Below are 26,661 nucleotides of genomic sequence, written 5' to 3'. Positions count from 1 at the left end.
CCCCTGGGGAGCAGATGAGCACAGGAAAAAAAAGCTGAAGGGGACAGAGCTGCAGAGGGCTACTGCAGGGAACGGAGTAAGCAACAGGAAGCAACATTTCTGTTCCTGAAATGATCCTTCTTCCTCTTGGAAAGAAGCTGTCCCTCCTCACCTGCACTGATGGCAAGGAGCTTTTTAAGGCTTTTCTGCACTCCCTCAGCCTGAAGTACAGCCTCAGGAGCATGCGCAGAGCTATGGAAGCACATGCAATGCCAGTCTTTCACAAATATTCTCCTTTTAGCCCTTGAACAACCAGGAATTCAATACCCTCACTTCCCAGAGCTCTCAAAGCGGAGAGGAGGAGAACTGGGCTGAGCAAGGGAGGGTTCAAGTCACATAATTTTCCTGAGTGCAGTGTTGCCATAATTTCCATACGAGTCACAGGCTATTTGATGTTTAAAGCCCCAGCACCTGGAGGCATGGGATTAGGTGAGAATTTCTCTTTTTTTAATTTTTTTAAAAGAAGTAAGTCTCTAGCTTCATGGTTGCGGAGAAAAGCTTGAGAACTTGAGCCAAGAGCACACAAAAGACTCAAACAGAAGGCAAATAAAAAGATGCCTAAATGTATAATTAACCCTCCCTCTCCCCCATTTTAAGCCAATCTTGTGAATTTGTGTCTGACTCATGGCTTTTGAATGTTTGGCATTGGCCATATTGCTAGTGAAAAAAATCATTTTGTCAAGAGAGGGGAGTTTGGTAAAAGAATAGGGAGGTACTAAAGGTGGAGTGAGGACTGGGAGAGTAAGAATATAGATAACTACATAATTTAGCTCGTAAAATGCTTTCTTAGATTGTGAACTCCTCAGGGAGGAGTACTGACACTTACTTGTTTAAGAAATGTTTTACACACTTATGATAGTCTAATAGACATTGCTGTTAGAAAAATATTTCTTGAAATTGTTTGTTTTCCTTCTGCTCAAACTCATCTTGGTAGACACCATGATTTACCTTGTTTGTAAATTGCCATACAGAAAAAAAGTGATGTGTATATAAAAAATACTCCCAATTCTCCTTAGAACACCTCAAACACAAGTTCCCTCTCTGTCCTGTTCAGTCATCAATATCTGTAGGTGGCTAGCATATCCTATTTATTCATTTAGATAAGCTGTCAATGCTTCATTCTTTCTTTGTAAGTCAATCTGTCTGGATCTTTAATCATTTTGTTATAGTTTTCTAAATTTCCTCCCAACTGGTTAAGGTTAATATCCTTCTGGTATTTAGCTACCCAAACTATGTGCACTATTTTAGTTTTGGTATCATCAGCATCTTAAAGAATGGGACTGTTATTGTCCTCATCCATGACAATGATGTTTATCTCTGCATCTGTAGCCCACAATTGCAATGGCTTTTTTACCCCCTGCTATTTTGTGTTGCAAGTTCTAGTCTAAGTTGTTATACTACAACAGTCAAATGAATTATGCATACTGTGGAGATAAACTTTATATGTTGTTGACTTGGAAGAAGCATTATAAACCTTTAAAATAATCTGTCATTTATACCACAGCATCTCAATGTAAATGTCCCCCATCCCACTTTATGCCAATTCAGCAAAGATATTTTTAAATCTCACTCTCACGACCCAACTTTTTGGGTCTGTTAAGACCCAACAGACTTTTTCCAACTGCTGTTTTATGGGGTGCCTGGTCCCGCTCCCCTTCTCTCTGCCTAACACTCCTGTCTCTGCAGTTCCAATGCAAAGAGAAGAAACAACCTAGAACATGACATATCCAGTCCATTATTAGTCTACCAAAGAAAGATTCATTGATATTTATTGCTGTAATTTTGTTCTAATAAAATATGAGGGCAACCACTCTATCCTGGAATTGAAATAGTTTTGTCAGCTTGTGTCATAAATATAAAGGGAAGGGTAAACCCCTTTGAAATCCCTCCTGGCCAGGGGAAAGCTCCTCTCACCTGTAAAGGGTTAAGAAGCTAAAGGTAACCTCGCTGGCACCTGACCAAAATGACCAATGAGGAGACAAGATACTTTCAAAAGCTGGGAGGAGGGAGAGAAACAAAGGGTCTGTGTGTCTGTCTTATGCTGGGTCTTGGCCGGGGATAAACCAGGAATGGAGTCTTAGAACTTTTAGGAAGTAATCTAGCTAGGTATGTGTTAGATTATGATTTCTTTAAATGGCTGAGAAAAGAATTGTGCTGAATAGAATAACTGTTTCTGTCTGTGTATCTTTTTTGTAACTTAAGGTTTTGCCTAGAGGGGTTCTCTATGTTTTTGAATCTAATTACCCTGTAAGATATCTACCATCCTGATTTTACAGGGGGGATTTCTTTATTTCTATTTACTTCTATTTTTATTAAAAGTCTTCTTGTAAGAAAACTGAATGCTTTTTCATTGTTCTCAGATCCAAGGGTTTGGGTCTGTGGTCACCTATGCAAATTGGTGAGGCTTTTTATCCAACATTTCCCAGGAAAGGGGGGGTGCAAGTGTTGGGAGGATTGTTCATTGTTCTTAAGATCCAAGGGTCTGGGTCTGTAGTCACCTAGGCAAATTGATGAGGCTTTTTACCAAACCTTGTCCAGGAAGTGAGGTGCAAGGTTTTGGGAAGAATTTTGGGGGCAAAGACGCGTCCAAACAGCTCTTCCCCAGTAACCAGTATTAGTTTGGTGGTGGTAGCGGCCAATCCAAGGACGACGGGTGGAATATTTTGTACCTTGGGGAAGTTTTGACCTAAGCTGGTAAAGATAAGCTTAGGAGGTTTTTCATGCAGGTCCCCACATCTGTACCCTAGAGTTCAGAGTGGGGGAGGAACCTTGACAGCTTGTCATGAACAAGATTTGAAATGGAATTGTTTCAGATCGTAACCTAAGCAGTGAGCCTACAGAAAGGAATAATGTCAAGTGGATTTGCTGCATTCTCATATCTGTGTACAACACCAATACATAGTAACATAAGAAATGCTTGTGACACTCATTGTCTAATGACAGAACTGACTTCCTATTAGCTTTCTAACCTGGGAGGGAGTGATTTTAAAAATGATTAGGGGGTTGTGGTGGTAATCATCTGAACATGAGCTCCTGGAATGATGCAGTGGCCAAAAGAGCTAATGTGATCTTTGGATGCATAAAAAGGGGAATCTTCAGAAGGAGTTAGAGGGGTTATTTTATGTCTCTATTTGGCACTGGTGTGACCACTGCTGGAGTACTGTGTCCAGTTCCAGTGCCCATAATTCAAGAAGAATGCTGATAAATTGGAGAAGATTCAGAAAAGAGTTGTGAGAATGTTTAAAGGATAGAAAACATACCTGATAGATTGAGCTCTTTGAGTTTATCACTATTTAGCTTAGCAAACAGAAGGAAGGGGGTGACTTGATTACATTCCCTGAGCATCGACACGGGGAAGAAATATTTAATAATGGGCTCTTCAGTCTAGCAGAGAAAGATATAACATGATCCAGTGGCTGGAAGCTCAAGCTAGACAAATTCAGACTGAAACTATGGTGTACATTTTTAATAGTCAGAGTAATTAACCACTGGAATCATTTACCAAAGGTTGTAGTGGATTTGCCATCACTGACCATTTTAAAATCAAGATTGGATATTTTTCTAAAAGATATGCTCTAGGAATTAAATTGGGGAAATTCTATGGCCTGCATTATACAGGATCCCATCTGGCCTTGGAATCTATGAATCTATAAGGGATGTCTAGGCCTGTAAATTAACCTTATTCCATCAGAAAGTTGAAGGATGGCGATATGTTGGGGTCACAGTCAGGTGGCACATAATCAGGATTTGTCGCTGAATTTGGTCCACTGGTTAGATGATTAACTTGTCGGGGCCAGGTACTGACAGGGAGTGTGACATGAACACTGATCCTGGCTTTGACCACTGTCATAAAGGGAAGGGTAAACACCTTTAGAATCCCTCCTGGCCAGAGGAAAAACCCTTTTACCTGTAAAGGGTTAAGAAGTTAGGATAACCTCGCTGGCACCTGACCAAAATGACCAATGAGGAGACAAGATACTTTCAAAGCTTGGCGGGCGGGGGGGGACAAAGGGTCTCTCTGTCTGTATGATGCTTTTGCTGGGAACAGAAAAGGAATGGAGTCTTAGAACTTAGTAAGTAATCTAGCTAGATATGCGTTAGATTCTGTTTTCTTTAAATGGCTGAGAAAATAAGCTGTGCTGAATGGAATAGATATTCCTGTTTTTTTGTCTTTTTGTAACTTAAAGTTTTGCCTAGAGGGATTCTCTGTGTTTTGAATCTGATTACCCTGTAAGGTATTTACCATCCTGATTTTACAGAGGTGATTCTTTTACTTTTTTTCTTCAATTAAAATTCTTCTTTTAAGAACCTGATTGCTTTTTCATTGTTCTTAAGATCTAAGGGTTTGGGTCTAAGGGTTTGTTCACCTATGCAAATTGGTGAGGATTTTTATCAAGCCTTCACCAGGAAAGGGGGTGTAGGGTTTCGGAGGATTTTGGGGGGAAAGACGTTTTCAACCGGGCTGTTTCCCGGTTATATATTTGTTAGATGCTTGGTGGTGACAGCAATAAAGTCCAAGGGCAAAAGGTAAAATAGTTTGTACCTTGGGGAAGTTTTAACCTAAGCTGGTAAAAATAAGCTTAGGAGGTTTTCATGCAGGTCCCCACATCTGTACCCTAGAGTTCAGAGTGGGGAAGGAACCTTGACAATCACCTTTATGAAAAACGGTTTTCAACAAAATCTAAAGACAGGAGCTGTCGTCTTGGATTTAACTGCTGCCTATGACACAGTTTGATACAGAGGCCTTTTGTTTAAACTCTCTCGCATTGCCCTGCATTGGGTGGTCAAAATGGTAGAGCTCTTTCTCCAAAACAGGCAGTTTAGAGCTGTAGCTCGTGGAAGTGTCATATCAACGGCCTTCCTCAAGGCTCAGTTCGTTCACTGATTACTGTTCAGTGTGTACCTCAAAGACCTGCTAGCTACACTCTCTCTCAAGTTTATCTATGCCGACGACATCTGCTGCAGCTACCAAGCTCAGTCCTTCTCAGAAATTAAGGCCTTGAATGATGATATGGAGCTCATGGCAGACTATTATTGTTGATGGCGTCTGCAGCTGAAGTTTTCCATGATAGTTCCTAGTGTATTTCATCTGCATAATGCAAATACAAGCCATGAGTTAAACATTTTCCTCAGTGGCCAACACCTTCAGCATGATCCAAATCTGGTTTACCTCAATGTGACATTGGATAGGTCATTAATGTATTGTATGTATTAATGTATGTCAACACTCCGAACAACTTCCTCATAAAATTGGCTGGTTCAACCTGGGGTGTGAGTGCCTGGACACTTAGAATATCAGCCCTTGCACTCTGCTATTCAACAGCAGATTATTATGCTTCTGTCTTCTGTCTGCGTTGCTCATCTCACACAAGGCTGGTCAATGTAGAGCTTAACAAAGCTATGAGTATTGTTACTATGACTTTAGCCATGGCAATGGAGTTGTTTGTATTGATACTTAATAACATAACACCACCCCACATTCACTGTGAGAAGGCCTCTGTCGTGCTGCTGGCCAAGATCTGTGAGAATAGCAACCTGCCTTTGTATGCAGAACTCTTCAACCACCGACCAGTTTGCCTGTTTTCTAGATGCCTTTTATGGTCATTTATGGCACCACAAGACGTGACGGTGGAATCTGCTTGACACAGTGAGTGATCAGTGATGACAGTCATTGATCACTCTTTCGTCATCTGTCCATCAAGTTTTGATCTACCAAGGCCCCTGTGGTCATCTCTGAACCGATTTTGAACAGGACAGGGCAGCTGTGCGGCCAGTCTCTTTAAATGGGGTTTTTCTAATGACCTGTGATGCAGCTGCTGTCAGCTTCAGACTATGTAGCATATCTTTGAGTGCCCACTGACTTATTTTGATGGTGGGCTAGTGGCTCTCCACCTGGCTTATGATGATGCCATCAAATGACTGAGCTTAATGTGCATATGTTGATATACTGGATATTCCACCGGAATGAATTGTTGCCTTGAAAGCCCGTGTTTCCTGAGTGTCAGGGTTATTCCACTCATTTTGTAGTTGCTACTTTGTTAGAGTCAGAGACTCTCAGTTAAAGAGATGGAAAGGTACAGTCTGATCTCTCTACTCCTTCACCAAATTCTATCAGACTAACACCTTTGCCTCAGCATGGGTCTTTGTATCAGAGTGCTGAGAACAGTTGTCTCTGAGTGAAGGACTACCTGACAAATTCCTCTATACTTCCATAGCACAAAATCTATGCAGATACTAAATCTTTACCCGCAAATAAAATTCCATTATCTCAAGATCTACCACTATCAAAGACTCTCCATGATCTTGTCACTCATTTTATTTTCTTTAACCTACCAGTTATTGATTTATTGGTTATTGATTTAATGTTTAGGCTCTTATACTGCCAGACCAAGGACTATTTTAAAACTGGAGTTTCATTGAACTTAGTATCCAAAAAACTAGCACAGCTTATGCAAACTCCTGCTGCGTCTGTCCAGAGCAAGCACCAAAAACTTCTACTCCTGCAACCACACACTGCTCCCCAGAGCTGTCTCCTTTGGCCTCCTCATTAGACCTCCACTCTTTAAAGGGACAGGGTGCAGGTAGATATAACCCTGGCATTCCATTATGAGTGCTAGAGCTACTCTTTATATTTTGACCTTATGATTTAGGGGTGTTTTTATATTAATATAATTGATATGAGTCCCCATCATAACTTCCCATCTTCCTAATTGTGGTGGAATCTTTGTCTGGGTAAAACATTTAAAAGTCCTATTCCATATCAAGAGGCCTAAAATCCTTAGTACTAAAATATCTGATTGGTTTAGTGTTTCAGATAGTATGTGTCTGTTGCTGACCAATGAATGCTGGATCAATACACATGAATATTACTTACAGGTAACTTTTGGGAAAAAAAGTTGGAAAGCTGGAAAGTATCTTTTTTGGATGTAGAGGGTAAATGCAGATAGGGCGACAGAGCAAATTTGCCAGGAAACTATTTAGAAAAAGCAAAACATTTAAACACAAACTCTTTTGGAAGTGGCACTTGAAGAAATAAAAGGTTCTAAATGTTAGTCTCATTTGAATAAAAAATTCAAAATGTGAGGCTCCTAGCACACAGCTGGAACCTGATAATTACTTTAATATAGCAAGTAGGCAGCTTTTTTAGCAATATGTGTTTTATCACTGAAATCAACTAACACATCTGAAAAAATAGGACAAGTGAAAATGCTGAGAACAGTAGATAGTAAGTGTGAAATATTTAACATGTAGTGTTCTCCTGTGGTTTATAAGGAGGAAAAAAAAACCCCTCAAGTTTAAGGTTAATGTTCTCTTATCAAAATCATCCCAAGTGCATCAGTTTCTGATGTTATAAAAACACAGCATATGTTACAACTGCCGATTATAATTAAGTAAGTAGGTACATAAAAACAAGAATCCAATAGATAACTACATTAAAAAAAGATGCTTCTTTGTGTTTTTTATTTTTCTACATCACTTCTAGACCCTGTTTCTATTTACAATCATAATACTGCATTTGGCTAGAAGCAGGCTAGAAGCATATTTACAAAAAAACCAAAGGAGGTGCAGAAAATATAGCATGAATAGCATTCTTTTACTCACACATGGTACATCTTCCATTCTTTCAGGTGCTTTGGTAAAGAAAAGAATGTACTGCGGTTTTCAGAAGAAATTGAACTTTTAGTAGAGACATCAGGCCAGGCTTCTGTTACATGGAAGGGCTTATTTTTTAACTTTTTTCATTTAAAAGTCCTCTTCCATATCAAGATACTCAACAATGTGGCCACATGACTCTCTTTCCTATCCCCACAGTGAATATCCTTAGAAAAGAAGACTGAGTTAAGTATGTAATATCTAGCAATATTCTACAATACAATATAATGTAACTTAAATTTTGCCAGTGCTGAAATTCATACTATATACTGTTCATACTAGAACAGTCTAGCTAGGCTTTGATTATAAGGAAACCATTTTCATCTGCCCTATCTGAATGTTACTCTTTTCTGAAGCCATGACTTATTAATATTCCACGCAGAAAAGTTTTTGCATTTTTGGCTTGAATTGCATATTTTAACTATACCTAATTAAGTAAGCATTTGCTGTCTTTACATTATCATGTTTATAAAACCTTCTTGGCAGTTGACATATACAAGATGAGGCACTAAAGAAAAATTAACTGTTGGAAACGTAGTCACTATGTGAAGGTCTGAATACAGTTTAAGGTTAAATTTAGAAACGCAAAATTAATTAGTTCTAATTTTTAAACTTTTTGGGGGGGGGTTCACATTGGTTACATGAATGATCTTTTAAAAATGAAAAATTTTGAAGACTAAAAGAATCATGTTTAAGAGAAAATAAAACAGGCAAACATAGTGACTGGATGTGCCCACATTGCTCAATGTTTAACTTAAACCAACCATGTTTTATTAGCATCATGAAAATATTTTTCTTCACTACGTTCCCACTCCAAGGAGATTGCCTTATGCAGATAATTTAATATTGGATTGTATCTATGCTATTAGGACAAACCAGAAGCAAATCCAGGTGGTGGACAATATGAAGCACACATTATATTGACAAATGGAGCTATCAGCAGTTAAATCTTGTCTCTATATCCAGAATGTAATTATTAGAAAACTGGAAAAAAACAAATGATATATACATATAAAGGCAAATATCTGAAGACAGGAATGAATGTATTATACCTAAGTGAGATGGTAGTTCTAAGGTACACAGATCTTTGTAAATCTGGGTCATACTGAACAGTCCAAGTGTAATATTTATACTCTCTGCCACTACAATATACCTCAAAATACGATCTCTTCATAACACAATATATAGCCAAATGACATAATATATAGTACAAAGTAGAATTTCACGTTTTGAGCCTCCAAAACCAAGCCAATTTTAACTTGGGGGGCTTCATTTTCCATGGGGTAATTCAAACTCTGCCTGGTCTCAGACGTTTAGATCAATAAAAGGGAAGGAAAGAATTAAAAAAACACCAAAAAACCCCCCAAAACCTAAAAGAGCAGAAAAATTCTACAGTATGTGGGTCAAATATTCAGTTTAAATGCTCAATTTTAAAATTATTCAACCAATATGCATCAAATATGGCTACCTTAGATGTTCAGGAAATTATAAAACAAAATCAGAACGAACACTAGCCCTATTTTGACTTTGACCTTTATGACCTTATATTTATCCCACAATCCCATAACAGAGCACATGCTTGATCTGTGGTGTTTATTTGCTAATGTTGCTTAGGTTATGTTTAAGACTTTGTGTTATACTGTGGAAGAGAGTTAATGTGTTGTGCGTAGTATGTTTCCTGACCTGATGGAGATCTTGTGACTGTCAGTGGAAGTGTTCTCTGAGGATGTAAGGGTACAGATAAGGATTGTTGCATACCTAAGGACTTCCTTGCTTTTAAGGATTTGAGTCTGTGGGGGGGGCAAGTGTCACAGTTAACCAGCCTTAATTCCTTTTAAACTAACTTCTTGTTTATGGAATCTATTTAAATGAGAGCTGCACTGCACTGATGCATATTTCTGATGTGTTCCTTATTTTGAGGAATGTCACTCAATATAGTCCTAAAGTTATACACTGGTCACAAATCGGGTGTCCCCTCATTTTTATTGTTGAAAATTATTTACATTAGTCTATAAAAAATCATGAAACTCATCAAGAGTTATTTACACAACAGGATTGAGTTCCACAGCATATTAAGTTTTCCTGCGTGGATAATTATTTTTGTGTCCCTCATTCTGGGAGTTTGTTACACACTGTGTTCCACATTTGGGCCTTGGCAGGTTGAGAGGTTATGTCTATGCAAAATCTAAATGTTTTATATTAATATTTTATTGATTCACCCCTTGGAAAAATCAGGGATGGGGTGAAGGGGGGGGGGAAGGTAAAGGAATGGAAAGGGAGGGAAAGGAAAGGAAGAAAGGGGGGTAGGGAGGGGAAAGGAGAGTGGCATCTTGGTGTCCATCCACTAGGCATCGATCAAAAATTTCTAAAAAGTCAGACCAAATCTTTTCTAATTTGTCTGCGGTCCCCCTTCTCCGAAATTTTACCCACTCTTTAGCTGCCAGCTCAGCCAAGTCACTGTACCAAGCTCCTGCCCCTGGAAGCAGTCTGCTCTTCAGTCTAAGCAATATGAGTTGTTTGGCTACAAGCACTGGGACAGAGAACCAAGCTTTCCATAAATTGGAGGGTTTTCAAGGTGATGGGATAGATTCCAAAACACAGTTCTTGACATAATTTTTAAGGAAGTATTCATTATCCTATTAATTGTCCTGCTTGCTTCTAGGCAAAAAGATGTATCCTGGGACAATCCCAACATATGTGAGCCAGTATGGCTCTGAGACACCGATATCTCCAGCAGCAGTTTGTTCTGGCAAGACCTCTGCACTGTTGAAATAAGCGTTCATTATATTTTAATTATGGTAGGAAATACTAGGAGATAGATAAATTAGCATCTGATAGGTTTAAAACAACCTGCTATATGAAAGGAAAAAAGAAAATCTTTGATAAACGTGGAAAGGTTTTGTTCTGCTGCTTTTAGAAAAGTAGGTTTGAATTTCCTGCAAAACCCAGAACTGTGTGGGGAGGTACTTCCCTCTAACTCCAGTTCAGTGTGATAGGGAGCAGGTTATTTCTGTTAGGTGTATGGATCTGACATATACTAGTCATTGACAATGGGGAGATGGGGGAAGAGTTCATCACTGTTTGTAGCAGGTCCCAAGTAATTCCACTATTGTCCTGTGGCCTGGAGGAAGAGGTTTCTTCATTTCCCCCCACCCTCACCCACACACCCAGCTTGTTGACTTATGCAAGCATAAAAATTAACGTTCACCAGCTGTTCATCAAATGTGTGCTGTGCAGATGTCTATTAATTTCACAGTTTTCACACGGCACCACGCTGCACTTGTTGACTTGCTTGTTAAACAGGAGAATGTTGGAGATGTAACTTTCTACTTGTGAAAATGATTATCTTTATTTTATTTACTGCTAAAAAAGAAAATGCAAATGAAGCAGAGAATTTTGTGATTGGTATTTTACAGCGACATCATTTACTGTAATCACATGTTCTTAATCAGCGAAATTATCATGATCTGTTAACCAGATTCTTTTATGACTTTTTGCAGAATTCTGAGTAACAACAAGATCTTGTGGTTAAAGAATGGCTCTTTCTTTGGACTGAGATCCCTGGAGAGACTGTGAGTAACTGATCAGCCTCTGTTCACTTTCCGTTCAAAAATGTTTCTCATATTTGAAATGTAAAACAAACAGATAATAAAATTCAGAAGTTCTTGGATGTATATCAGAACGGGCTTTCTGGGCAATCATCAAGTTAATAAACAAGAGAAATGAGTGAACTGGGATCGAGATGAAAAACGCAGGAAAGCACTACCATTAATTTGGAACTAAAATAAACATGAAGCGACAGGCTTGTATTGCACTGCATACCCAATCAAAGTGAAGACTGGCATATGTAATGGTAATGTACCTGATATATAGCCTGGATTATTTAACTTTCTAGTTCCCAACACTTCCTTCTATTTTGAATAATTTCCTGTGCAAAGACATTGGGCAGCATTTATTTCTTGAGTGGGACATGAAATTGGTAAAGCTCCATTACAGAGTATTTGTAACTCACAGATTTTTAAAAAGAAAGATGCATTGCTTACTGTGTGTTATTTATTCAGGAGTACCCAAATGAGTTTAGAAAAAGAATCTAAGAACCTCCTGTGAATAAATCAGCAATAAAATAGTTCTTCTCTGAGTGCTGGTCTCTGTGTATGCCATTGTGGGGAAGGCATGTGCACTATGAGCCTGAGATCAGAATTTTTTAGCAGTGTCTATTGGCTGTGTCTTTGCCATTTGCCCCTTTGCTCTCCAAGCAAAGGGCATAAGGGGCAGTGTGGACTGCTCCAGTTCCATGTTACCGCTGCATGATCTGAGATGGAACTTCTTCAGTGTTCCCAAAGCTTCTCCTTTCTGAACCAGTAAATATTGTAAATATATCATTTTAAATCACTTAAATAGTTTCCATTAGTTTAGTATAGTATTAGTGTTAGTTACAGTAGAACCTCAGAGTTACGGACACCTTGGGAATGGAGGTTGTCCGTAACTCTGAAATGTTTGTAACTCTGAACGAAGTACCGTTCGGGCTTCAGATCCAGCAGCTGACACTCCAGGGTAGGCTTCAGCAACAGCTGAGCTCCCTCCTCAGCACTGGCAGCTTCCTTGCAGGCAGCTTCTTTCCCTGGGTCAGACTGAGTTTGCCAACTTCCCCCCTCCTGACCCCCCCCCCCCCGTGTGTGTGAGAGAGAGAGAGAAAACAGCACCTCCCTCTCCCAGTTGGCAGAGGGGGGTGAAAACAGTGTGTCTCCCTCCCAGTGTGTGTGGGGGGGTGAGGGGTGAAAACGGTGCACATTGTGTCTGCCGTGGGAATGGGGTGTGGGCAGACAACCCAGATGTGCCTACATTTAAGATGCAATACAGTCATAGTACAGTGTTTGCTTTTCTGTTGTTGCCTCTGCTGCTGCTTAACTGAATACTTCCAGTTTCACATGGTGTCTGCTTGACTGGTCAGTCCGTAACTCTAGTGTTTATATCTGGAGAAGCCCACGTTGTCTCCAGGTGCAACACCTACCACTCCTTTCCCAGCTGAACTAAACAGGCATGGGAAGACAGACTCAAGAAATGCTTTATGGAATGTCTCTAAGGCCACAGTCTGACCCAGATTGATCAGAGTCCCCCTCCCCCGCATACACCAAGAAGCATGCCGCCAAGTTTGGTATAGGGTATGGAAGGAAAGCTGATATAGTTAGATCATCCTGGAAGTCTCCTGCAGATGCAGCTGACACAGCATCATGAGCCATGGCTTTAACAATAGCTATGCACAGAGCATCATGGCTTCATTCTTCGAGATTTCCTCATGATGTACAATCCAGGAAGAAGGACCTGCCCTTTGACTGGAATAATCTCTTTAGCAAAAGCCAGATGAAGTCTCTGCACTCACTAATGACAGGTTTCAGAGTAACAGCCGTGTTAGTCTGTATTCGCAAAAAGAAAAGGAGTACTTGTGGCACCTTAGAGACTAACCAATTTATTTGAGCATGAGCTTTCGTGAGCTACAGCTCACTTCATCGGATGCATACCGTGGAAACTGCAGCAGACTTTATATATACACAGAGAGTATGAAACAATACCTCCTCCCACCCCACTCTCCTGCTGGTAATAGCTTATCTAAAGTGATCATCAGGTTAGGCCATTTCCAGCACAAATCCAGGTTTTCTCACCCTCCACCCCCCCACACAAATTCACTTTGGATGGGCTATCACCAGCAGGAGAGTGAATTTGTGTGGGGGGGTGGAGGGTGAGAAAACCTGGATTTGTGCTGGAAATGGCCTAACCTGATGATCACTTTAGATAAGCTATTACCAGCAGGACAGTGGGGTGGGAGGAGGTATTGTTTCATATTCTCTGTGTATATATAAAGTCTGCTGCAGTTTCCACGGTATGCATCCGATGAAGTGAGCTGTAGCTCACGAAAGCTCATGCTCAAATAAATTGGTTAGTCTCTAAGGTGCCACAAGTACTCCTTTTCTTTTTGCACTCACTAAAAGACTCAAGAAGATCCTTCTGGTCACTTGGAATTGGCCTGAAGGGTAAGTACCACAAAACCATATCCTATAGACCTCATAAAGTGCTCCAGCCCTTCTACCATCAAAAGGCTTATGAGTGTCCATGGAAGAGTCAGATGATACACTGTAGTAAACAAACGGCTCTTCCAGCAACACCTTTCCAGCCTCAACCCCAGATCAAGAAATACTTTTGGGAGCCGTGATCAACAGATGGAATTCATGCTACCCAAGTCTTCTCTTCTTCAGTTTGGAAGTCGCCTGGCCCACTTTTTCCATACTTGGCAGGACATCACAACAGACAGATGGAGACTTGATATAGTATAATCATGCTAAACTGAATTCCTTTCTCTTCCTCCTCCAAACCTTGCTTCCCTGTCCCTGTTCAGGGATCCCTCTGACAAGAGGAGACTTGCCCAAGTAGTAGTCTCCCTCCTCATTCAAGGAGCCTTAGAACCAATACCTCAACAACACAGAGGGAAGAGGTTCTACTCAAATTTCTTCCTCAGATCAAAGGATCTAAGACAATGCAGTATATTTATTTGTAAGCTGAGATTGAGAATGCTTCCTTTGGCGTCTATCATCCCGTCATTGTCCAGAGGGGATTGGTTTATGGCTTCAGGTATCAAACATCTTGCCATGCAACTGAGAGCCCACAGTTGCAAATGTGCTCCTGTCTCACCCTCCAGGGTAACAGTGTCTTATGCTTATGTAACCTCATTTGGGAGATGGTCTTCACTGTCTGCAGGCTGGCTTTGCTCAGACAGTATAAACAAACTAATCTCCCTCTGTCAAGAAGTGAGGACCTCCCTGACTTGGTGGGAGAACAAGGACCAACAGAGTTCTGTTCACTCTGACTTTACCACAGAAGTCTCTCATCACGGATGCCTCTGTTTTTGGTGAGGATGCCCACCTGGTTGAACATTCAGCACAAGGCATATAGTCAGTGAAAGAAGCCAAAATGTCCATAAACCAACTTGAATTCAGAGTGGTCTGGGAGGCTTCCAAATAGTTTCTCCCCATCATGAGGTCTCACCACATTCTAGTGATGTGGGCCAACGTTGCCATGCTAGTCTATGTAAACTAACAGGGAGGAGCGAAATTCACCCCTCTCTACAAAAGCTGTATAACTCTGGAATTGGTATATTTGACATCAGATAATTCTGTCAGCCGTGCACATACTGAAAGTACCCAAGACCCAGGCAGACAACCTCGGCAGTTGCTTCTCTCAGGACCACAAGTGAAAGCTTCATGACTCAGCAGACCGTATTCCATCTTTGGGGCTCCTTGTCCTGCAACCTCTTAGCATCCTACAAGAACAAAAAGTGTACAAATTACTGCTCTGGGGGACTTTGGGTCAGAACTTCATGGGAGATGTGCTTCTGGTCCCTGGTCAGAGCAACTAATGTATGCCTTTTCCCCCATTCCCTTATTACCTCGAGTCTTGAGGAAAATCTGGCAGGCCAAAACATGGGTCATACTGATAGCTCCCATTCGGCCCAGGCAATTCTGGTTTCCCAGCCTCCTTCAGTTTGTCAGCTCATCTGCATGTCACCTTCCAGAACCTGTTGATGCAGCACAAAGACAGAATCAAGCATTCCAATCAAGGCTCACTGCACTTGACCACTTTGTATTTGGATGGGCATCCACTTAGAGACTGCGTGCCCAGGAGATGTCCAGTCTATTCTCAACAATAATAGAAGGGAGTCTAATAAACAATTGTTGTGCAGCCCAGTGGAAATGATTTTCCATAAGGGCTCATAACCACTACACTTATCCAGAAGAATCAGACATCTCTGCTATCCTGATCTACCTCCTTCCCTAAAGTCTTCAGGACACACTTTCAACTCAGTGCATGTTTATTTGGCGGCTCTCCGCACCTGCCGTCCCCCCACTGATGACTACTCCAATTTTGTCCATCCAATAAGGATCCACTTCCTTGAAGGCTTACTTTGGCTCTTTCCTCCTGTACGCAAGCCAACTTCAATGTGGGATCTTAATCTTGTCCTAATGGCACTCATGAAAACTCAGATTGAACCATTGGCCTCCTGCTCACTGTTGTTGAAGATGTGTGGTCCCTGTCTGTATTCCACTACCTGCCCTCTTTTCCATCTACTTCAGCGCATGACTTTATTGGCCATAGAGAAGGAACTGGAGAGGTGGCCAGTCTGCACCACCCCTTATGCCTTTGGTTTGGAGCATGAGGAGGCAAAAGGCATAGGTATGGAACAGTAGCCACTGCTGAAAAAATTTCTAATATCAGGTGCATGGTGCATATGCATACTCCACAGTGGAATACAAATGGGAACCAGCGCATCTTGAAGTACTTGGGTTACAGAACAGGTAAATAATCCCACTTTGTACAGTGAAATAAGAGAGTTTTGTTTTCTGTTCATATTTAGATAAACCACTTGAAAATAATCTACAGAGTTAGAAATCAGTCTAGAGTGCTATTTTTTTCAATATCTGTGGGCAACTAATTTTGCCAGGGTATCTAAATTGGGTAAGAATAAATGCCTGTCTAAAAATATCCAGTGTACTTTCCGCTGAAATTATCTTTCACAGCCCCTCCTAAAAATAACTATAATAAGGAGTTGCTATCAAAAAGTAGCTGCTTGTATTCATCCTCAGAGCTGCATTTCAGTGATGTATGGATAATGTTTTTATATGCAATCTCTACAGAGTTTTTTAGGATTGTTCAGAATAATAAATGCTATATAAAATCTCATTTATCATTATTTACAGTTGAAATTGGCATGAATAATGTTGTTAACATTTAAGATTTGTTATAGTTATGTGTTAAGGTGAGTCACTGAGGTACTTAAACATGTGAGTAATCCACCTGTTGTCAGTGGGACTACTCAAGTCCTTAAATGTAGGCATTTGCTAAAGTACCCTGACCTGGCCCTGGACCAGGGCCTAACTTAGGAAACTAATATATGCCAAAACATATAAACGCTTTGCTATACATCATTAGAGCTAATAAATACTTTTAATATTGTTAGTTTTAATTATTATGGGTTAAATGAGGAATAGCTGTGATGTATAAATGAATACTTGCTTAGCTCTCTAAACTATACCAAATCACTGCATTGGTATAGAAAGAACCAAAGTGTGAAATTCTTTCAGACAAACTTGATTGCTGCTCCCCCCTCCCCCTCCAACCCCTAGAATTACAGAAATAGTGGATGAAGTGAAAGCAGTAAACCGAATATATTTGGATTTTAGTAAGCAGTCATGGGATATGAGGAAAGGTCCTCTCACGGATTAATCATAAAATCATAGAATCATAGAATATCAGGGTTGGAAGGGACCCCTGAAGGTCATCTAGTCCAACCCCCTGCTTGAAGCAGGACCAATTCCCAGTTAAATCATCCCAGCCAGGACTTTGTCAAGCCTGACCTTAAAAACTTCCAAGGAAGGAGATTCCACCACCTCCCTAGGCAACGCATTCCAGTGTTTCACCACCCTCTTAGTGAAAAAGTTTTTCCTAATATCCAATCTAAACCTCCCCCACTGCAACTTGAGACAATTACTCCTCGTTCTGTCATCTGCTACCATTGAGAACAGTCTAGAGCCATCCTCTTTGGAACCCCCTTTCAGGTAGTTGAAAGCAGCTATCAAATCCCCCCTCATTCTTCTCTTCTGCAGGCTAAACAATCCCAGCTCCCTCAGCCTCTCCTCATAAGTCATGTGTTCTAGACCCCTAATCATTTTTGTTGCCCTTCGCTGGACTCTCTCCAATTTATCCACATCCTTCTTGTAGTGTGGGGCCCAAAACTGGACACAGTACTCCAGATGAGGCCTCACCAATGTCGAATAGAGGGGGACGATCACGTCCCTCGATCTGCTCGCTATGCCCCTACTTATACATCCCAAAATGCCATTGGCCTTCTTGGCAACAAGGGCACACTGCTGACTCATATCCAGCTTCTCGTCCACTGTCACCCCTAGGTCCTTTTCCGCAGAACTGCTGCCTAGCCATTCGGTCCCTAGTCTGTAGCGGTGCATTGGATTCTTCCGTCCTAAGTGCAGGACCCTGCACTTATCCTTATTGAACCTCATCAGATTTCTTTTGGCCCAATCCTCCAATTTGTCTAGGTCCTTCTGTATCCTATCCCTCCCCTCCAGCGTATCTACTACTCCTCCCAGTTCAGTATCGTCCGCAAATTTGCTGAGAGTGCAATCCACACCATCCTCCAGATCATTTATGAAGATATTGAACAAAACCGGCCCCAGGACCGACCCCTGGGGCACTCCACTTGACGCCGGCTGCCAACTAGACATGGAGCCATTGATCACTACCCGTTGAGCCCGACAATCTAGCCAGCTTTCTACCCACCTTATAGTGCATTCATCCAGCCCATACTTCCTTAACTTGCTGACAAGAATACTGTGGGAGACCGTGTCAAAAGCTTTGCTAAAGTCAAGAAACAATACATCCACTGCTTTCACTTCATCCACAGAACCAGTAATCTCATGATAAAAGGCGATTAGATTAGTCAGGCATGACCTTCCCTTGGTGAATCCATGCTGGCTGTTCCTGATCACTTTCCTCTCGTGCAAGTACTTCAAGATTGATTCTTTGAGGACCTGCTCCATGATTTTTCCAGGGACTGAGGTGAGGCTGACTGGTCTGTAGTTCCCAGGATCCTCCTTCTTCCCTTTTTTAAAGATGGGCACTACATTAGCCTTTTTCCAGTCATCCGGGACTTCCCCGGTTCGCCACGAGTTTTCAAAGATAATGGCCAATGGCTCTGCAATCACAGCCGCCAATTCCTTCAGCACTCTCGGATGCAACTCGTCCGGCCTCATGGACTTGTGCACGTCCAGCTTTTCTAAATAGTCCCTAACCACCTCTATCTCCACAGAGGGCTGGCCATCTCTTCCCCATTTTGTGATGCCCAGCGCAGCAGTCTGGGAGCTGACCTTGTTAGTGAAAACAGAGGCAAAAAATAGCATTGAGTACATTCGCTTTTTCCACATCCTCTGTCACTAGGTTGCCTCCCTCATTCAGTAAGGGATTGGTAACTGGTTAAAAGATATGAAACCAAAGGGTAGGAATAAATGGTCTGTTTTCAGAATGGAGAGAGGTAAATAGTGGTGTCCTCTGGGGTCTGTACTGGGCCTACTCCTATTCAACATATTTATAAACGATCTGGAAAAAGGGGTAAACAGTGAAGTGGCAAAATTTGCAGATGATACAAAACTACTCAAGATAGCTAAGTCCCAGGCAGACTGTGAAGAGTTACAAAAGGATCTCTCAAAAGTGGGTGACTGGGCAACAAAATGGAAGATATAATTCACTGTCGATAAATGAAAAATAATGCACATTGGAAAATATAATCCCAACTATACATATAAAATGAGGGGGGTCTAAATTACCTGTTACTATTTAAGAAAGAGATCTTGGAGTCATTGTGGATAGTTCTCTGAAAACATCCACTCAACGTGCAGCGGCAGTTTAAAAAAAAAAAGCAAACAGAATGTTGGGAATTGTTAAGAAAGGGACAGATAATAAGACAGAAAATATTATATTGCCTGTATATAAATCCATGGTATGCCCACACCTTGAATATGGCATGCAGATGTGGGTGCTCCATATCAAAAAAGATGTATTGGAATTGGAAAAGGTTCAAAAAAGGGCAACAAAAATGATTAGAGATATGGAATGGCTGTCATATGAGGAGAGATTAATAAGACTGGGACTTTTCAGCTTGGAAAAGAGACGACTAAGGGGGGATATGATTAAGGTGTGGAGAAAGTAAATAAGGAAGTGTTATTTACTCCTTCTCATAACAGAAGAACTAGAGCTCACCAAATGAAATTAATAGGCAGTACGTTTAAAACAAACAAAAGGAAGTATTTTTCACACAAACTGTGGAACTCCTTGCTTGAGGATGTTATGAAGGTTAAGACTATAACAGGGTTCAAAAAGAACTAGATAAATTCATGGAGGATAGGTCCATCAATGGCTATTAGCCAGGATGGGCAGGGATGGTGTCCCTGCCCATCCCTGCTCTGGGAATGAGCAATAAGGAATGGATCACTAGATGATTACCCGTTCTGTTCATTCCCTCTGGGGCACCAGGCATTGGCCACTGTCAGAAGACAGGATACTGGGCTAGTTGGACCTTTGGTCTAACCCAGTATGGCCATTATGTTCTAATTTAAAACATCTTATATATTGAAATCTTACACTCACAGCTTCCCCAGAAAGAATCTGAAAAATTGGATGAGTTCGGATATTAGAAACAAAAATGATTGAGCCAAATATATTGATTATGAAGAGAGAATAACAACTAAATGTATTGCTTTGCTAAGAGACTACTAAGATCTTTAGTGGTTTAAAGTGTTTATTAGAGGCAAAGCGGTCCAGTGGGGAAGGTGCTGGAGTGGGAGTTAGAGCCATTCTTAAAACTATACAGTAAGCCAATGGGCAGTCACTTAAGCCTAGCCTACACAGAAAACATATATTGGCGTAGGTCAGTCAGGGCTGTGGAAAAACCGACACCTGTCTGTCAGCTTTGTGGCTACGCCTGGCTCGCGAGACAGCTCATGGTGTCCGACATCATCAGGTGGTCCAGAGACATCTACATGGAGTACATCACGGGATACTGTCAGTACTAGGATGAGTAAACGAGACTGCCGGTCAGGGAAATAACCCACTTCCTCCCCTGATGAACCAAGGGTCACACCACACCCATGTACCGATTCGCTACACCAAGACTGACTTGGACTCTAAATACATTCCAAGGGTGGCATACCCGAGATCACTTATTCACTGACTCTTTAAAAACTCCCACACCCCAGTCTGGGTCTATGCTGGTTATGTACTATGTATGTATCTTGTGAACCTTGTAACCAGTACTTGTAATCTTTCACAACTCAAGCCTGACCACAGATGTACAGTACCTTCCTTCTTAACTTGTGTAAATTTGATTTTAAACATTCACTTCAATACATTTTTTAGATCTGTTCTGATCAGTTTAGTATCAGATCTGTCTCTGTGAAAACTTTATATTAACTGGGTGTTTGAAATAGGAGCTTGTTCCATCTACTGCATGCATTAACCTGGTATTGCAGAACTGTCAAGAACGGTGCATCTCCCCTGGCGAGAACTTTTTTTATAATACTCACTCCTGCCTTGAGTGCAGTGGACTGGACTAGATGATGTCTCGAAGTCCCTTCTAGTTCTATGATTCTTTGATTCTATGACATAACTATGCTGACATAACCTCCAGCATAAGTGTAACTACGTCTAGAGAAGAGGGTTTCTGTCTACTTAGAAAACGTTGTTTGAGGAAGTGATTCACTACATTGACAGGAAACCCCCTTCTGTTGGTGAGAGAGTAGGCTGCATCTACTCTCAGGACTATGCCGACACAGGTATGTCAGTGTAGTCTCTGTAGTGTAGACATACCCTCAACCTCTTTAAGCATCAGTTACCTCATCTGTAAATTGGGGATGATTTCCCTCCTTCATAAGGTGCTTTGAAATAAAGGTGAAAAGTGTTCTATGAGAGCTAGGTATATTTTTTTTTATTTGGAATTTGTAAACACAAAGGAAAGGGGGAATTATTTAAAAAAAATTTTTTTGTAAGATCTCTTATAGCTTGATACATTTAAATTTCTCTGATTTCTGCTCTGATCCAGCGTGCTATACTTCAACGCTCTACGGGCACTCTGATCTCTAGGTCCCTAGCGATTGAAAGGGACTTTAATTGCAATGCTGAAGGGCCCTGTCAGGTGCTGGGATATCTGAGAGCCACTCGACTTTCTTAGACAAATTGTCCTGAAACAGCAACGGGGAATAAAGGTTCCCATTGAATGTAGTATGAAAAACAGACAAAATCATTTGATGTCAGAGGTCAGAGAGGAAAAGGCTTCTACTTTAGGAAGTAGGAAGGACTTGGGAAAGGGGAAAGGAAATGTGTTTGAGAACATTAATTATGGAGTGGTTTTAAGTGTGAACAATCTTATTTTTTTAAATAAGATCACCACCAAGATCTGGGCATAACTCACTTGATCATTTACGTGTCATTGAGGGGGGCCTCAGGCACTGGAGCATCTCAGTCCCTCTTATTTTGTGCCTCACATGATAACCTCCCATCTTCCGTGAGCTATAATACTTTGGTCAAATTTTGGCTATTGGGTTTAGCATGCAGGTGCTGGGTTGTGTTGGAGGCCTTTGATATATAAGAAGTCAAATTGGTGATCCCTTCTACTTTTAATTTCTATGATTTTGTGACTGGTTTCTAGTACTAGTTGAGATGCCTTACTTTCACATGTGCTGACAATCTCTTTCCGCTAAAATAGTCCATGTATGAAAAATATTAGTACAGATGCTTAAAATAGACTGAGACATTCTTTGATATTCATTGTGTATTTTAGTTCTGTCTCCAAATTGCTCTAAAATAAGTTACTCTAGCTAATCTATGCTGTGCTCATTACCATGGCATCTGAGCATCTAATTGACTGATTTTTAAAATTTTGCTATCACATCACAGTATGTCAGCTTGAAGCACCACAGTGGAGCAATAATTGCATATATACTGCCTTTTGTTCTTTTCAAATTATTTTGAGGTGGAACAGAAATGTCGGTGTGCTAAAAGAATAATGTCTAAAACTGATGAAACATTTCCAAGATAATGAAACAGATTAATGGCTTTCTGTTGCAACTATATATCAAAAGTAAAATATATCAGTTAATTTTCCATTAGTAAACTATTACTTGAAAAAAAAACCCTATTGATGAAAAAGTAAAGGGCAATTAAACTATTATTATTCATAGCCAAAGTGTGATTCCTGGCATCTGATTTTCTAAATTCTCTAATTAACAATGTATTGCAGAGAAACCCATCTCCAACAACTACACTGCTTAAAGGGCAGCATGGCTTTCAATAGCAAGAATGGCTGCTCTGGGAGCCCATCATTTCCCTCACTCCACTGAATAGAGTGAGTAGCTTGTGGGGGAGGGGGCAGATCTCTGCTCCACTCACACTGGTGGCAGAGGGCACACACCCACCCACCCCCACTCCAACCAGGACCCAGTATAGGGCAATTCCTACATGCACACACTCCCAGTTAAGTCAGGAATGGGCCTCTTTATGTTGAAAAATTGTTTTGACTTCTTTAAACTGCTAAAGCATTTCTGTTATTTGGAGCAGTGACTTTAAGTTTGGCAGGGAGAATAGTGATTCCTGACGTCAGAGACATTTAAATCTGCCCAGAGTTGGCTAAATTATAAGCTGTGGAAAATTGCTTTTTGCACTTGTCCAGACATTTTCTGCTGCTTAATTTTCTGAACATTCCAACTGTACTATCATAGAGTCGTGGGACTGGAAGGGACCTTGAGAGGTCATGCATGATCCTAGGCCCCACTGAGATTTCTGAATTGTTCTGAAGTAGCCACACAGAACTGAATCTCTGTATGAGACACAGACAAAATGGATCTTACTCCTGCCACTTTCCTCTAGCAAAATACTGTTAGGCCAATGGGAGCAGGTAGTAGCACAGAAGACAAAAGATTGTGAGTTCTGATCTCACCTCTTCCACAAAGTGGTTATTAATTTTGTGCCATGGATCACTTTATTATTGAGCAAGACCTTATCCCTACCCTAGGGGGCATGCAGGTATCTTCATACTCTTCTCCCCGTCCGTCACCAGGCTGCCTACATCCTTCTCCATTTTACAGGAGTAACTAAAAGTTTGCACAGGCTCACTCTTGCGGACTTTGGGCTTGACCCCAGACTTGTAATATGCCAAACTCAAGTCTTAGCCATGATACACCTCAGAGAGAATCTGCCAAATCTGTGCGCTTGGGTATGCTGTCTGTAAATCTGCTACTCTTGCATATGTTATGCACTGTGTAGTGAGTTATGTGTTTATCGTCTAATGGCTAGTCCACAGTGGTTAACAGCCTACTGCTGCTGTTAGCTAATAGTTACTCCTGTAGCTCAAGTCATTAGGTGTCTTTGGGGAAGTGGTAAATATCCTACATTTCTAGCCTTACAGATGATTTATGCAGAGGGATTTTACAAATGTGCCTCCTGAGGAGAACTTTGGCAGACTTCAGATGCTCAGAAGGAGCCCCCACTAAGTTCAGATATTTACTGACTGGTCTGTTGCTGCTACCTAACTAAGCTACTCTTTTAGTTCAAGCAGCAGAAGTCTTGCTACAGGTTTAAAGGTTCCAGATTTAAACCCTGCTGATGAGGGATATTACAGTTGCACATAATGGCATTTTTTAAAATTTACTTTTCTGTTAAACAATGTTTAAAATGCCTAGGAAGTTCCATATCAACCTCCTTCCCACCCACCCCCCAAAAAAACCCCATATTAAGTTAACAATATTGAGTGTCCAAACTCAAACACTTGAAAGTTGTGTCCTGACAGGATTAAGATTACCCATATAACCCTAATTCTGCCCCCTGGTGCACTATGATATACATTTTGTTCTCCCGTTGAGGAAAACAGCTGGGAATGTTGTGGATTGTAGCCGGATTCCTCTAATGGTTAATAATTGTGTTGATTGTCAATTGATATTAATTTATTGAACTGGGGGTAACAGGGTTTTTGTCCCAGAATCAGGCTCCACAGAATTAAAACTAACAAGTTCTATATCTTGCAGGGTTATCCTGAGGTGTGTGGCAAAGACACTCGCACTGAAGGCAAAGCAAAGCCTTAGCTACTTTTAGTTAAACAATCAGTAAAGACAAGAAAACTCCTAACCACATAAATAAATAGCAGTAATATAGCATTAGGGATATCTTTGATGTCATCCTCTGCATATGCTCATCTACTTATATACTCGTACCCTTCCTTGAGGACCTGGAGGTGAGAGACAAAGCCCTGTCCCTGGTCCAGACTCCCAATGCCCAGAGGTCAATGGTAGATAATAACAACGAAGAGCTGAAGGGTCAGTGATGGAAAGTTGGCCCCTGCTGCGTGGTGGCTTGGCCTATTATAGGGCCTGGGTAGTATCACGAATATTCATTCAGATGCCCAGCCTCCCATGTCCAAATCTAACTTCCTCAGCCTTGTACTATTGGTGTGCCCTTATCAACTAAAGTTTAATATATTAATGCCTTTTAGCTTATTATCATATTCATCATCATTGCTAAAGCAAGTTTATGGTTAAACATCTGCCAATGATTCTAACCTAAAATATCCAAACCCAATATCAGTTCATTGTTCCTGCAGTTGCCTGGTATCGTTTTGTACCAAGCCACTCTCTTGAGCAAGCTATTCCCAGTTCCCCAAAATCTAAAGTAACTGTCAGACCATTTTATATATGCTAAGCGTCATAGGCCCACTTTACTCATGCATGTCTGCTTAAGCCAATATTTTACGGGATACAGACCTGATAAATAAAAGGCTAATCTAGCTCTATGGGATAGAAGATGCCATCTGTATAGAGCAAGAAATCACTTGGGATATACCAGTAGTGTTTTTTTATAGCAGCCATAAGATCCTAGGACAAATTGAGCTATTATCCACATGAACAGTGAAGTCACTGAAGGCAGTAAGCCTTGGTGACTCCAGTGCCAGAACGGAATAGAAGTCTGTTTAATGTAGAAGGGAGCTCTGAAGTGCAATGGAGTGATCTGTACATTATGGCTATTCCCAAATTAATCCAAACCTAGCATTCACAAATATATGCTCAAATTAATCCATCCTTGGAGCCAGACAACCTCTTGATGATGACAGTGCTTATTCCCTCCGCCCTGGGCTCGTGTTACATATGATATGTATGTAGAGAAAGAAGCTAACCAGAGGACCAACTGACTCATATACTAAATCTCACATAAACGGGAACCTCACCTATTTTTAAATCTTTATTAGGCGCTGACATTGCATTGCATTAATCAGGATACAGCTTCCAGTCTGCCAAAATCACATGCTCCAAAAATGAAACCCCATGCAAAAGCAGTGGGAGAGAAATTGGAGCACTGAGGTTTCTGCTGTCTCGTCTTCCCATGCTTATCACAACAGGAACTGAACCTTAGAAATGTCATCCGTGTTCTCAGTTCACAGCACTTTCCGAGTTTCTAGGCACCCGTGAGGCAATGCATCAGTGCAACAGTGCCCCTTCTGGCCAAGTGTCCTGCAGCCCCTGGGCTCACATGGCCTAGTGGGGCTGTCAGTCTATTCCTGGTGTCCAGGAGTCTGAAAATCTTTCTTCACTCCCAAGTCCATCAGGGTTAGTAGGGGAACCCAGGCCCTCCCACTCTACTGGGTTCAGCTCAGGGCCCTTGAGCTAGATAAGCAGGACCCGGTTCTTTGATTCTGACAGTGCCCTGAGCTCCTTACTACCTGCCCCTTGGGCCTCTGCAGGCTCTCCAGTCTGTCGGTCAGTTCATACCCTTCTGGGCTGTTGTCTCTGGGTGGCAGTTCAGTAGTTTGCTGGCAGGAGCTCCTTTTTCCAGCCTGCTCACAACTCCATCCTTAAGTTTCCCAGTCCTTTTATCCTCCTAGCTCCTGTGAGGCTGTCCATCAGTAGTGACCGGCCGTGCCTGTGTTAACCCTTTGGTTGCTGGACCAGTGTGGGATACATACACCGCATGACAGCACCCAAGAAAGCAATGTCACAATGCGCTGGCAAATCTGTCTCTTAACTTTTCTCAAATGAATCTAGAAGCTGAAATAATTTCTCAGTAAAATGCCCCTTGTCAGATTAAGGTTGACTCTACCTTTTAAATTATTAATCATGTAGAAGGACTCTTAAAGCAGTGTTATTTAAATGTATGAGTCTTGTTGTATTTGAATTCCCTTAGTAATTACATTTTGTTTCTGCATACTTCTCATGAAGTTGTTTGCCTCGTAAATATTAGTGCTATAAAGTTTTGAATATTCACATTTCTTTACATTCTGTTATTGCGCTGATATGTAGGCAAGTAACACATATTTAGCACCTAGCCAACCCTACTAAGGAAAATGCAGTTTTGGGAAGGTACAGTTGCTTA

General features: G+C 41.1%; 1 pseudogene; it reads left to right on the top strand.

Moving 5' to 3' along the window:
• Nucleotides 1-20,645: 20,645 nt before the first annotated feature.
• LOC144268497 (U2 spliceosomal RNA) lies at nt 20,646-20,805 on the top strand (annotated as a pseudogene).
• Nucleotides 20,806-26,661: the final 5,856 nt, after the last annotated feature.

This window comes from Eretmochelys imbricata, chromosome 7, assembly GCF_965152235.1.
Source record: "Eretmochelys imbricata isolate rEreImb1 chromosome 7, rEreImb1.hap1, whole genome shotgun sequence".
NCBI classification, from domain to species: Eukaryota; Metazoa; Chordata; order Testudines; family Cheloniidae; genus Eretmochelys; species Eretmochelys imbricata.
Note: the sequence above shows the minus strand (reverse complement) of the source record. Positions and strands in the feature narration are given on the sequence as shown.